This window comes from Anolis sagrei, chromosome 4 (assembly GCF_037176765.1).
Source record: "Anolis sagrei isolate rAnoSag1 chromosome 4, rAnoSag1.mat, whole genome shotgun sequence".
In the NCBI taxonomy this organism is placed as follows: domain Eukaryota; kingdom Metazoa; phylum Chordata; class Lepidosauria; order Squamata; family Dactyloidae; genus Anolis; species Anolis sagrei.
In genome coordinates this window covers 402,996-417,318 of record NC_090024.1, presented here as the reverse complement: position 1 = coordinate 417,318, position 14,323 = coordinate 402,996, and the positions used below count along the sequence as shown (strand labels likewise).

Genomic DNA, 14,323 nt, shown 5'->3' with positions numbered 1-14,323 from the left:
TGGACTGTGGGCGCGTTCAAGTCCAAGTACTGTTATGACATGTCTATCTGCCCAATTTGTTGATTGAACTGCAGTAATTACCACTAAAATGAATAAGTTGATAAATGTAAGGAAATAAAATGTATTAGTAACAATGTTTGCAGTGAAATACACGGAGCAGCTACAGAGGAAACGGCACAATGATTATTTATACAGAAAGATTATACGAAACCTATCTGTATATATTATTAGATGTATTGAAAATCTTAAACGGAGTTGGTTTAACCTCTGTCTGGCTACTTAAACTGAATTACAGTGTCACGAAAGGATGCGTGTCTAAAACGTGACACCAACATGAAAAGTTTGGAAAGCTCTGCCTTAGAGTCTCTCTGGGATCAATGACCACAGTTCCCTCCAATGGGAAGTCTATGTCTATGTACACGTCAACTCTCAGGGACGCTCTTTCCACGTGTCATCTCTCAGGGATACGTGGATTGTGCTTTTCCTGCATGGCGAGGGGTTCTCATTATGATATTTATTTATATTTATTTATTTATATCATTATTATATTTATTTACCTCCCGCTTTTTCTCTCCATTTGGACACTCAAAGCGGCTCACAAATCAAAAGCGTCGCAATACAACTTAAAATATACAAATATTAAAACTGTATTGAACATCATTAATATTTTTAAAAATTGGTCAAATCCATAAAAGAACACGAAGCTTATAAAATCATCGAAGGATTGGATGTCCCATGTCATCTCTTCCAACTCTATTATTCTATGATTCTATAACTTTATGCTATGTCTATACATGGTTTCTCATCCATGTGAGTCAGCAAGCGAGAGTCCAAAAGTGGCAGGCCCAAACCCAGCACCTCAATTCATGGGTGATACCAGATGAGAGACTCCCCCCTGGACACACAGAAGACTGGGCGACTTGGAAGGCGCTGAACAGACTGTGCTCTGGCACCATGAGATGCAGAGCCAACCTTCAGAAATGGGGCTACAGGGTGGAATCCTCGGCATGTGAGTGCGGAGAAGAACAAACCACTGACCACCTGCTGCAATGCACCCTGAGCCCTGCCACATGATGCACAAGGGAGGACCTTCTTGCGGCAACCCCAGAGGCACTCCAAGTGGCCAGAGACTGGTCAAAGGACATTTAACCAAATACCAAATTTGCAAAATCTGTGTGTTTTTTCCCCGTTCTTTTTAATCTGTGTGTTTGTTTTGCTCTGTTAGAATTGTAATACAATGGTTGCTGATGACACGATAAATAAATCCATGTGAGTCCTTAGATGGGAACGTAGACCTGAACTATAAGCAAAGGTCTTTCCACACTCCATGCATGTTTAGGGTTTTTCTCCAGTGTGAGTCCTTTGATGTGAACGGAGACCTGAACTATGAATGAAGCTCTGTCCACATTCCAGTCATTTATAGGGTTTCTCCCCTGTGTGTTTCCTTTCATGTTTACGTAGACCTGAAATCTGAGCAAAGCTTTGTCCACATTCCTGGCAATTATAGGGTCTCTGCCCAGTGTGAGTCATTTGATGTGTACGTAGATTTGAACTCTGAGTGAAGCTCTGACCACATTCCTGGCAATTATAGGGTTTCTCCCCAGTGTGAATCCTTTGATGCCTACGTAGACTTGAATTACAAGCAAAGTTCCGATCACATTCCTGGCATTTATAGGGTTTCTCCCCAGTGTGAATCCTTTGATGTGTACGTAGATGTGAACTCTGAGTGAAGCTCTGACCACACTCCTGGCAATTATAGGGTTTCTGCCCGGTGTGAGTCATTTGATGCCTACGTAGATGTGAATTATCAGCAAAGCTCTGTCTACATTCTAGGCATTTATAGGGTTTCTCCCCAGTGTGAATCCTTTGATGTATATGTAGATTTGAACTCTGAGTGAAGCTCTGACCACATTCCAGGCATTTATAGGGTTTCTCCCCAGTGTGAATCCTTTGATGTGCATGTAGATTTGAACTCCAAGTGAAGCTCCGTCCACATTCCAGGCATGTATAGGGTTTCTCCCCAGTGTGTGTCCCTTCATGTGAACGCAGACTTGAATTATGAGCAAAGCTTTGTCCACATTCCTGGCATTTATAGGGTTTCTCCCCAGTGTGTTTCCTTTCATGTGCACGTAGACCTGAAATCTGAGCAAAGCTCTGTCCACATTGCAGGCATGTATAGGGCTTCTCCCCAGTGTGTGTCCTTTCATGTCTACGTAGACCTGAAATCTGAGCAAAGCTCTGTCCACATTCCTGGCAATTATAGGGTTTCTGCCCAGTGTGAGTCATTTGATGCCTACGTAGATATGAACTATCAGCAAAGCTCTGTCTACAGTCCAGGCATTTATAAGGTTTCTTCCCAGTGTGTGTCCTTTCATGTGCATGTAGACCTGAAATCTGAGCAAAGCTCTGTCCACATTCCAGGCATTTATACGGTTTCTCCCCAGTGTGAATCCTTTGATGTGCATGTAGATTTGAACTCCAAGTGAAGCTCCGTCCACATTCCAGGCATTTATAGGGTTTCTCCCCTGTGTGTTTCCTTTGATGTGAACGAAGACCTGATCTATCAGCAAAGCTCTGTCCACATTCCTGGCACTTATAGGGTTTTTCCCCAGTGTGAATCCTTTGATGTGTACGTAGACTTGAATTCTGAGCAAAGCTCTGTCCACACTCCAGGCACGTATAGGGTTTCTCCCCAGTGTGAGTCCTTTGATGTCTATGTAGATGTGAACTATGAGCAAAGCTCTGTCCACATTCCAGGCAGGAATAGGGTTTCTCCCCAGTGTGAGTCTTTACATGTTCCTGCAGATTACCCCTCTGAGTGAAGCTCTGCCCACACTCCAGGCAGGAATAGGGTTTCTCCCCAGTGTGAATCCTTTGATGTGTACGTAGATTTGAATTATGAGCAAAGCTCTTTCCACACTCCAGGCAGGAATAGGGTTTCTCCCCAGTGTGAGTCTTTACATGTTGCTGCAGACGATCCCTCCGAGTGAAGCTCTTTCCACACTCCAGGCATTTAGACGCTTTCTCCTCCATGTCAACAATGAAACGGGTGTTGAATTCCAGTACAGAGACTTGACTCTTCTTTATTCCTTTGTTATCCGTAAGTGAAGTCAAGAATTCAGCAAGATCATCGCCTCGAGAGGATGTCTTCTCCCTCTATTATTGGTTTCCTTACTGCATCCAAGAGGTCGCTCCAAAGAGTCCTCACTTCCCTGGTGAAGAAAGAAGAGAAAGATCAATGTAATTTTGACGTTGATGTTGCTGTTTGTTGTTTATGCTTTGATTTTATTGCTGTAATATGTTGTCAGGGCTTGGCCCCATGTAAGGAGGAGATGGGGAGATGGTGGCGGGGTATAAATAAAGATTATTATTATTATTATTATTATTATTATTATTATTAGGAATGGAAGGCAGGCAGGCCAGGAGAAAGGAGCGGTCCTTTGCAAGACTCAAGGGCACCGTTCACTGGATCACGTGTGTCCCTGAATGACCAGGAATGGGCTCAATGCTCAGAAGGGACACCAAGATGGCTGTGCTGCCTCCCTTCCCATCACGAGTCCCCAGGTCTGCTTTCTGAGCATTCCTAATGAGCAAAACATCAGGAGAGAATGCTTCTAGAACATGGCCATACAACCCAATATCAGATCTGGGAAAAGGCTTAATAGCCAGACGATACAAATATTTCCTACACTACAACTTGGAAGATAATCGTGTTAAAGCCTCCAAGATCTCATGGGCAAAAGATTTAGGGAGAAGTGTAGATGTTGACATCTGAGAAAACAGTGGAACAATGGATGTAAATTGACAGTGGCAGCTCCAATCCGAGACCATGTCTATGAAATGCTACACAACCCCAGCCCTCCTGGCCAAATTGGACCAAACACAAACAGGTTCCTGTTGGAGGCGCCAAACGAAGGAAGGGACTTTCTTTCCTGTCTGGTGGTCTTGTGAACTGGGGCAGGTCTGTCTCTTGGGAAAGAATAATTAAGGAAACAAGTAAAAAAGACCAACAACACCCCAGGGGTGTGCCTATGAGGGATATTCAGAGACAGGTTAGAACAAGCAGACCGAGAGAGATTTGTTTGTACAGCTTTGCGGCTGCAGACATTACAATGGCCAAGATTGGAAAGGGGAGAAAACATTAAGCATCAAAGGTTGGAAGGAGAACCTGTGGGATTACGCACAGATGGCTAAGATTTCTAGCAATTTGAAATATGAAAATCATGAAATATTTGAGCGGAACTGGAAGCTGGCCTTAGCGCACTTGACGGGAGGAGAGCGCAAGAAATAAAAACAAGAGGGATTTACGGAATTAGACGTATCGAGAGTGAAACAAGATGTGCGTAAATCCTGCGTGGATCCGTGACGGAAGCCAAGGTGGTGGGGAGCACTGGGGGTGGGCGGGGGGGTCACTGTACTGTGGGTTGTCCATGTATGTGTATGTGTATATTTCTGCAATATATATGGTTGGTGTATTACCTTTTTGAAATAAAATTAAAATAAATAAATAAACACAATCTGGCTCCGAGTAGTAAAATAAACTCTTAAAATCAGGACAGAAAGTGTTTTTGTAGAGTTTTAAAAACTTTGTGTATTTAAGTACATTACAACCGTACCCTTGGTTCGCTTCTGACACGGTAATTAAAAATAAAAGATAGTAAATAAAGAACAGCACTCTGAAAACAGGGGAATTGCAGACATGAAACAATCAGGGCCAGCTAACACCTTCCAACAAAGGATTCCTCCAGGCAGGAAGCAGGCAGGCTTTGAAGCTGCAAGGCCATTCAATGCTTTTCAAGGTGATTAATTGCACCATTTACTCTTGCCTCCAACACACAAGAGTTCTTTCGGCAAAAGGATGATAGCTGGGACCCTACGCTACGCTACTTGCGCAAAGGCTCAAAATCTCAGGGAAAGAAGTTTTGGCGTTGTGGAAGTTTTGGAATTGCGCGTTGTCAGGCTGCAGGGAAGCAGGGTCTGACTGGCTTAACAGGTGTGCTTCTCCAAGGAGGGAGAAAAGGATACGGTAATATTTGGGTGCATGTACATGTACGTGAATGGTGAGTGAACATGTAGTTCCCCTTGGTTTGTTTGTTAGCCATGTAGTTGTAAATCCAATGTAGTTGCACAGTGTCTGTATGTGTCAGTGTTTATGTCTCAAGAAACAGTTTTCTAAGATCTACAGAGACATTGGAAGGAACACCTCAGCAAGCAAGAGTTCAAAAGTGGCAGGCAGAAACCCAGAACCTCAATTTGGGGAATGATATCAAATGAGAGACTCCCCCCCTTGGCACATAGAGAACGGGGCGACTTGGAAGGCGCTGAATAGACTGCGCTCTGGCCCCACGAGATGCAGAGCCAACCTCAAGAAATGGGGATTCCACAAAGTGGGGTCCACGCCATGCGAGTGTGGAGAAGAGCCAACCAGAGACCACCTGCTGCAATGCACCCTGAGCCCTTCTTGCAGCGACACCAGAGGCACCACTCCAAGGGGCCAGAGACTGGTCAAGGGACATTTAATGGAATACCAAGCCTGCAAACTTTGTGTTTCGTTTGTCTGTTTGTCTCAGTCTCAGGTTGTATGTGGGGGAAAGGTCAGGAGAGAGTGCCCCCCCCCACCCCTCTCTGGAGCAGGGCTAGGCAGCCATACGGGGAGGGAGAGGGACACTCCTGGCATCCCAAGGTGATGATGGACTTCGGCCAGGGAAGCCTGCCTTCGGGGACAGAGTTTGCCCCGTGTTGGAAGGAGCCAAGCCGTGAGGAGACGGGGGGGGGGGGGCGAGAGTGAGGCCTTCCTTCCTTCCTTCCTGCCTGCCTTCTTCCCGGGCTGAGCCCGAGCTCCTCCTCCTCCTGGTTCCTCTCTTCCGAAGGCCAAGGTGGGCGCCACTCCCTTCGTCCATGGGGAGGGGACACTCCACCCCCCTCCTCCCCCCTCCGCTCACCTCAGCCTCTCTCTCTCTTCCTCCCAAAATGGCGCCCGCCTGGGGCCAAGGGGGCCGGGCCTGAGTGACGTCACCCTTCCCGCTCTCCGGCGCAGAGGGGGGAGCAGTGGGCGGGGCCTGGGCGGAGCAGCCGCGCTCCTGATTGGCCGCCCTCCCTCCCTCCCGGGAGGCTGGCCCTGGCCTCATCTGCATGTTTAAAGGGGAAGCCTCTCCTCAGGAGGAGGGAGGGAGGGAGGAAGGAAAGATGGAAAGATGGAAGGAAGAAAGGAAGAAAGGAAAGGAAGGAAGGAAGGAAGAAAGGAAGGAAGGAAGGAAGGAAGGAAGGAAAGGAAGGAAGGAAGGAAAGGAAGGAAGGAAGGAAGGAAGGAAAGATGGAAGGAAGGAAGGAAGGAAGGAAGGAAGGAAGGAAGGAAGGAAGGAAGGAAGGAAGGAAAGATGGAAGGAAAGATGGAAGGAAGGAAGGGGGCGCCCAAGCCTCGCCCTGCTCCGCCCTCCCTCACTCCCGCACTCCCTCCAGGCCGGCAGGGGGCGCGCTAGGCCCCGCCAGAAAGGAAGGAAGGAAGGCAGGAAGGAATATTATTAGGTTCTTGTGGGTTTTTTCGGGCTATAGGGCCATGTTCTAGAGGAAATTTTTCTCCTGCATCTATGGCAAACTTCCTCAGAGGTAGTGAGGTCTGTTGGAACTAGGGAAAAGGGTTTATACAACTGTGGAATGGCTGGGGTGGGGCAAGGAGCTCTTCTCTGCTGGAGCTAGGTGTGAATGTTTCAGCTGATCACCTTCATTAGCATTTGAAGGCCTGCCTGAGCCTGGGAAAATCTCTTGCTGGGAGGTGTTAATCTGTGCCTGGTTGTTTCCTCTCTGCTGTTTTCTTCTTGCAATTTTTGAGTTTTTTAATACTGACAGCCAGGTTTTGTTCATTTTCATGGTTTCCTCCTTTCTGTTGAAATTGTCCACATGCTTCTTGTGGATTTCAATGGCTTCTCTGTGTAGTCTGACATGCTAATGAAGGTGGTCAGCTGAAACATTCACACCTAGCTTCAGCAGAGAGCTCTTTGCCCCACCCCAGCCATTCCACAGATATATCAACCCATTGTCCTATTTCCAACAGACCTCACTCCCTCTGAGGATGCTTGCCATAGATGCAGGCGAAACGTCAGGAGAGAATGCCTCTAGAACATGGCCCTATAGCCCAAAAAAACCTACAAGAACCTAGTGATTCCAGCCATGAAAGCCTTCGACAATATTATTATTGTTGTTGTTGTGATTGACAGTCTTTCTGTCCCGCTTTCCTCGCCCCTCCTGAGGGGGACTCTCAGCAGTTCACACGTACCTGGCCAAACTTCAGTGCCACGCTTTATCTGTTGTTCATTCGTTCAGTCATCTCCGACTCTTCGTGACCTCATGGACCAGCCCACGTCAGAGCTCCCTGTCAGCCGTCACCACCCCCAGCTCCTTCAAGGTCAGTCCAGTCCCTTCAAGGATGCCATCCATCCATCTTGCCCTTGGTCGGCCCCTCTTCCTTTTCCCTTCCACTTTCCCCAGCATAATTGTCTTCTCTAGGCTTTGCTGTCTCCTCACGATGTGCACATTCACATTAAGCAAAAACAATTGGTTCTTCTCTTGAAGTATGAAACAAAACCTTCTTGTGAGTAAGAACAGTCCTTGAATGTCCATCAATGTCCCATTTTTTGCTGCATACGAGTAGACGCCAGGCATCACAATTCGTGTCAAATCCCCTTCGTTACACACCAGTCGACTCCAACCTGCCACCGGTTTTGGCTCACAAGAGCCTTTGCCAGGAGGTTGGGTCCACAAACAACACACATCATGAATACACACATACAGTAGAACAATTTGTGACATCAAGTTTGTAAGTATATAATACACAGGCACTCTACTGACTCATTCATCGGAAAAGGCGTGCGGCCTGGCCTTGCGTGAAGCCCCTCGCCTGGCTCGCACTGCCCGTCTCACCTGGCAAGAAGGAAAGTGGCGAGGGGCTTCGGGCGATGCCAGCCTCTCTCGCCTGACTTGCACCGCCCATCGAATACACTGCCCGATGAGATTCGTCTCTCCCCTCCTTAGAAAGCTTTCAGAGAAATCTCTAAACCGGTCTCTTCCGTTGCACTTCCGGTGATTAATCACACAACCTGAGATTGCTGCTACCCTCAACGTTGGTCCTCCTCTCCTGTACGAAGACCTCTCTTGACCTCACGTCCGAAGAGTATCTCCTTCACAAATAACCTGCTCCATCCCTCTCTCACCCCGTGTTACTAGTCTTTAGTGTCTTAGCTTTCGTATTTTACTCTGTACATGCGGCCCACTCATGGCCACTGTCACCATCACTGTGTTGTTTGATTTTAATATTATATTGCCATATTTATATATTTTGTGTAATTTATCATGTTATTGTGTGCATTTCCATTTTATTTATTGTATTCTGCTGTTGGGCTTGGCCTCGTGTAAGCTGCCCCGAGTCCCCGTTGGGAAGATGGAGACAGGGTATGAATAAAGATTATTATTATTAATTATTACCAAGCTTTGCAAGCGGTGAAAGCCAGACGAGGGAGGCTGCACCGCACGGCCTGGCTTCGCCCAAAGTCCCTTGCCTGGCTTGCGCTGCCCGTCAGGCCTGGCGAGTGGCGAGTGGCTTCACGCAAGGCCAGGGCAGGCCGCGCTGTGCAGCTTCCCTCACCTGGCTTCCCTCACCTGGCAGCTTCCCTCACCTGCTTACCAGGCTCAACGGGTGGCGCAATCCAGGCGAGGGGCTTTGCACGAAGCGGGCCACATGGTGCAGCCTCCCGCTTGCCAGGCTTGCCAGGCGACGCGAGTCAGGCGAGAGAGGCTGCAGAGTGAGGCCTGCGCTTGCATGACGCCGCTTGCCAGGCCCAATGGTCACTGAGAGGGAGGCCTCTTCCTTGGTGGGTCGGATAAATGCCCTCAGTGGGCCACATGTTTTCCGTGGGCCGTAGTGTGAGGACCCCTGATGTGGACATTTCCTGTGGAAGCTGGATGAAGAAGACCTGATAAGGCTGGAATGCAGTTCTGGCGGAGTGTCCTGATGTGAACGGACATGATTTACAGTGCTCACGTATATTGTGTAAATATTACAATAAAGAGAAGAGCCGCTCTGGTTTAGAAGCGGATTCAAGGAGTCTGGTGTGTTTCCTCCCTTTGTGCCTTCAGGAAGACGCTTGAAAGGTCGAAGGAGATTCAGATGAGGAAGGTGATTTATCTCAAGACACCAACACTCCAGTCACACCCAGTCAGTTTGAGACAGGAATTCGAAAAACCACAATTTGTGTTTTAATCTTTGTTCTATGTATTTGAATATGCAATTCATTGAGATGTGCTTTAATATGTATATTTTAAAGAATGTTTTAGATGACTTTATGTGTTTAGCTGTCATAACCTGCCTTCAGCCACGAGGAGAGGCAGGAACCAAATAAAATCATCATCATCATCATCATCATCCTAATTCATGAAAACGACACCTGCAAACACAGAGGGACAGCTGTCTCCAAATGTGGGATTCAGATGTGCGGTAATTAAAACTAACGTCATATCCGAAAAAAAGCAATAGATGATGTAAAGACAATATACATTTAAGAACGGAAGCATAAAAATCAAACCCAGAGCGATGCGACTAACACAACAGGTTGGAAAATGGTGCTGAGAAGGACCTTAGAGCCGTGGTTCTCAACCTGTGGGTCTCTCCCCAGGGGTTTTGGCCTACAACACCCAGAAATCCCAGCCAGTTTACCAGCTGTTAGGAGTCCTGGGAGTTGAAGGCCCAAACTTCTGGGGATCCACAGGTTGAGAACCACTGCCTTAGAGGATGCCTTGGACCCCAGCTCCACCTGCCTTTCCAGTGGGAGGTTTCGCCCTTCCGAATCCCCTTTTCGTAAACGTGCCTTTCATGAGAAACATGGTACGTTTACAATACACAATGCTAAAACTGCGCTGTCGCACGCTGGGCCTGTGCACATGACTGTAGACAGGACATAAATTCTGTGTGCCCAACGGGACGCCGCGGCTGCCTCAGATTAAAGGCCCTTAGATTCCCCCAAACAGAGTCTTTAGAATGCTTAAAGTAAACCCAACAAAGTTCTTTATTGATGAAAACAAACAGGTACTTTCAAGCTTTCTTAACTGTCTATTGGCTCTCTCTCAATCTTGTCCACAGCGAACAGGCACTATCTTCTGAACTGTAATCAACTAATGGGGAAATCCTAACTTCTAATCTGGGCAGTCTGTACTTGCCTCTGTTAGCGTGGAGTCCCTGCACCCGGTACCAACTGCGCCTGGCTTCCGCGAGCGACCCTTGCCCCAACAGAGCTTTGTAGACCTCCAGGGAAAAAGAAGGAGTTCAGGTTGCTGTGATGGCCGGCTGAAATCCCTCAGCCAAGCTGTGGGGCCTTTTCTCCCCGGCCAGGCTATAGGCTGAATATCTCCCCGGCCAAGCCGTAGAAGACGAAGCTTTCTACAGGAGCTACTTCGTTTTATGTCCTGTGCAAAAGGCTTCTCTGTGAGAACTAACTCAAAATGGCTCCTGTTCCCACTAAAACTCAAAAAGGGGCGGGACCAGGGAACCTAACTATAATTAACAGGTGGCTTGCCCTATGATTGCAGCCAAAACAAGCCACCTATCTGCAGAGTCCCTGAAACTTAGGACTGCAAGAAACATTAAATGCAAAGCAAACAAAATGGAGCTCCTGGTACAGTTGTACCAGCACAAAAACCATACAGTTCATTGAGGGGCTGTCACAACTACAAAAATAAATCAGGAAAAGCACACGCCACTCAAACACTCCTGTACGGACACACAAAGTACACGAACCAATGAACAAACAGACCTGGGTCTAATTCTGAGAACTTCCCACCGGGCTGATTGTGTCCCTGGTCATTCTCCTCCCCTCAGATACTCACGACAGAAGTGGAGTGCGGGGGCGTTCAAGTCTAAGTACTGTCATGACATGTTTATCTGCCCAATTTATTGATTGAACTGCAGTAATTACCACTAAAATGAATAAGTTGATAAAAGTAAGGAAATAAAATGTATTAGTAACAATGTTTGCGGTGAAATACACGGAGCAGCTACAGAGGAAACTACACAAGGATTATTTATACAGAAAGAGTATATGAAACCTATCTGCATATATTATTATATGTATTGAAAATCTTATATGGAGTTGGTTTAACCTCTGTCTGGCTACTTAAACTGAATTACAGTGTCACGAAAGGATGCATGTCTAAAACGTGACACCAACATGAAAAGTTTGGAGAGCTCTGCCTTAGAGTCTCTCTGGGATCAATGACCACAGTTCCCTCCAATGGGAAGTCTAGGTCTATATAGACGTCAACTCTCAGGGACGCTCTTTCCACGTGCCATCTCTCAGGGATACTTGGATTGTGCTTTTCCTGCATGGGGGGGGGGGGGGGGGGTCTCATTATTAGATTTATTTATCTCCCGGGAATAGGGTTTCTCTCCAGTGTGAATCCTTTGATGTGTACGTAGATTTGAACTCCGAGTGAAGCTCTGACCACATTCCAGGCATTTATAAGGTTTCTCCCCAGTGTGGGTCTTTTGATGTCTATGTAGATGGCCACTCTGAGTGAAGCTCTGTCCACATTCCAGGCATTTATAGGGTTTTTCTCCAGTGTGACTCCTTTGATGTGAACGTAAACCTGAACTCTGAGTGAAGGTCTGTCCACATTCCAGGCATGTATAGGGTTTCTCCCCAGTGTGAGTCCTTTCATGTGAATGTAGATGTGAACGACGAGCAAAGCTCTGTCCACACTCCAGGCAGGAATAGGGTTTCTCCCCAGTGTGAGTCCTTTGATGTGAATGTAGACCCGAACTATGAGTGAAGCTCTGTCCACATTCCTGGCATTTATAGGGTTTCTCCCCAGTGTGAATCCTTTGATGTGAATGTAAATGTGAACTCTGAGTGAAGCTCTGTCCACACTCCAGGCAGAAATAGGGTTTCTCCCCAGTGTGGGTCTTTTGATGTCTATGTAGATGGCCACTCACAGTGAAGCTCTGTCCACATTCCAGGCATTTATAGGGTTTCTCCCCAGTGTGAATCCTTTGATGTGTACGTAGACTTGAACTCTGAGTGAAGCTCTGACCACATTCCAGGCAGAAATAGGGTTTCTCCCCAGTGTGGGTCTTTTGATGTCTATGTAGATGGCCACTCACAGTGAAGCTCTGTCCACATTCCAGGCATTTATAGGGTTTCTCCCCAGTGTGAATCCTTTGATGTGTACGTAGACTTGAACTCTGAGTGAAGCTCTGACCACATTCCAGGCATTTATAAGGTTTCTCCCCAGTGTGGGTCTTTTGATGTCTATGTAGATGGCCACTCACAGTGAAGCTCTGTCTACATTCCAGGCATTTATAGGGTTTCTCCCCAGTGTGAGTGCTTTGATGTGAACGTAGATATGAACTATAAGCAAAGCTCTGTCCACATTCCAGGCATGTATAGGGTTTCTCCCCAGTGTGAGTTCTTTTATGTGTACGTAGACTTGAACTATGAGCAAAGCTCTGTCCACACTCCAGGCAGGAATAGGGTTTCTCCCCAGTGTGAGTCTTTACATGTTGCTGCAGATGATGCCTCCGAGTGAAGCTCTTTCCACACTCCAGGCATTTAGACGCTTTCTCCTCCATGTCAAGAATGATACGCGTGTTGAATTCCAATACAGAGACTTGACTCTTCTTTATTCCTTTGTTATCTGTAAGTGAAGTCAAGAATTCAGCAAGATCATCGCCTCGAGAGGATGTCTTCTCCCTGTGTTATTGGCTTCCTTACTGCATCCAAGAGGTCGCTCCAAAGAGTCCTCACTTCCCTGGTGAAGAAAGAAGAGAAAGATCAAGGATGGAAGCCAGAGACCTTCTCTACCTCCAAGATTTCCCCCTTCCCCTTCATGGGTCACGTTGAGAATGGAAATACCAAGAAAGGCCGACACTGGGGCCTCACCCACATATCCAGAGACCAGCCGTGGGAATGAATGGTTCTTTGAAAAGAAGGGAATGGATTCAGAAGGAGAGAGGGATGGAGGAAGAGAAAAAGGAACGAGAGAAGGAAAAATGGGGAAATCCTAATTCTGGGGCATCATATTGATTTTATTGGGATGAAGAGAAATGTGGAAAAGGAATGGAAGACAGGCAGGCCGGGAGAAAGGAGCGGTCCTTGGCAAGACTCAAGGGCACCGTTCGCTGGATCACGCGTGTCCCTGAATGACCAGGAATGGGCTCAATGCTCAGAAGGGACACCAAGATGGCTGTGCTGCCTCCCTTCCCATCAGGAGTCCCAGGGCTGCTTTCTGAGCATCCCAAATTAGATGGGGTGTTGTAGGTTTTTCGGGTTGTATGGCCATGTTCTAGAAGCATTTTTACCTGACGTATCGCCTGCATCTGTGGCAGGCTTCCTCAGAGGTTGTGAGGTTTGATAGATCAAGGTTGCCAACTGAAACATTACCACCTGGCCCCAACAGACAAGAGTTCTTTCTCCCACCTTGGACCTTCCACAGATATATAAACCTAATATCCCAGTTTCCAACAAATCTCACAACCCTTGAGGATGTCTGCCAGAGATGCAGGCAAAACATCAGGAGAGAATGCTTCTAAAACATAGCCATACAACCCAAAAAAAACCTACAACCCAGTTATTCCAGCCATGAAAGCCTTGGACAATACACCAAATTAGATGCCTGCTGCCACCAAATTTTCTGTCTTTTCCCAAAGGAATCCTGCAGCTGACCAAGACCCTGCCTCTCCACCCACCTAATCCAAAACCACATTGAGGCTTGGTGGAGACGTTCACATGATGAGTCTCTGCTGGAGGAAGTCCCCTTTGGGCCACTCACCCCTTGGCTCAGCCCCAGGATGGCATGCACAGACAAGCACAGCTCCACCCACAACGTCTTCTTCCTGACCACGTCTTTGCCCTCTTCCCCCTTTTCTTCCTCGTCCTCTGTCCAAGGGAAGGATTCCAGCAGCGGAAGGAGAGCTCGAGAAACACAGGCGTTCCACCCAGGGTCCTTCCGAGGAATGTCTTTGCAGTGACCAACACAATAAATCCCAACCTGGGAAGAAAGGGCATCTGCTCTGAGCGATCTTCCCATAGAAGCCACCTCAACAATGCCCAAATAAGCATATGCAAAACAGCCTGAAAGAGGGAAAGTCCAGGGAAGTGGGATTTAGATAAGAGAACACTTTTTGATGACCTTCAAGGAAAACGACGGGAGAGACTGTGAGGCAGGGGTCCTCAAACTAAGGCCCTCCAAGGTCATTTACCCGGCCCTCACTCAGGGTCAACCTAAGTCTGAAAAGATCTGAAAGCACACAACAACAACAACAACAACAACAACAACAACA

The 14,323-nt window shown here is 47.3% G+C and overlaps 1 pseudogene; it reads right to left on the bottom strand.

The window, feature by feature from the left end:
* Nucleotides 1–986: 986 nt before the first annotated feature.
* On the bottom strand, nucleotides 987–13,365 carry LOC132779736 (zinc finger protein 850-like; annotated as a pseudogene).
* Between the last annotated feature and the right edge of the window lie 958 nt (nucleotides 13,366–14,323).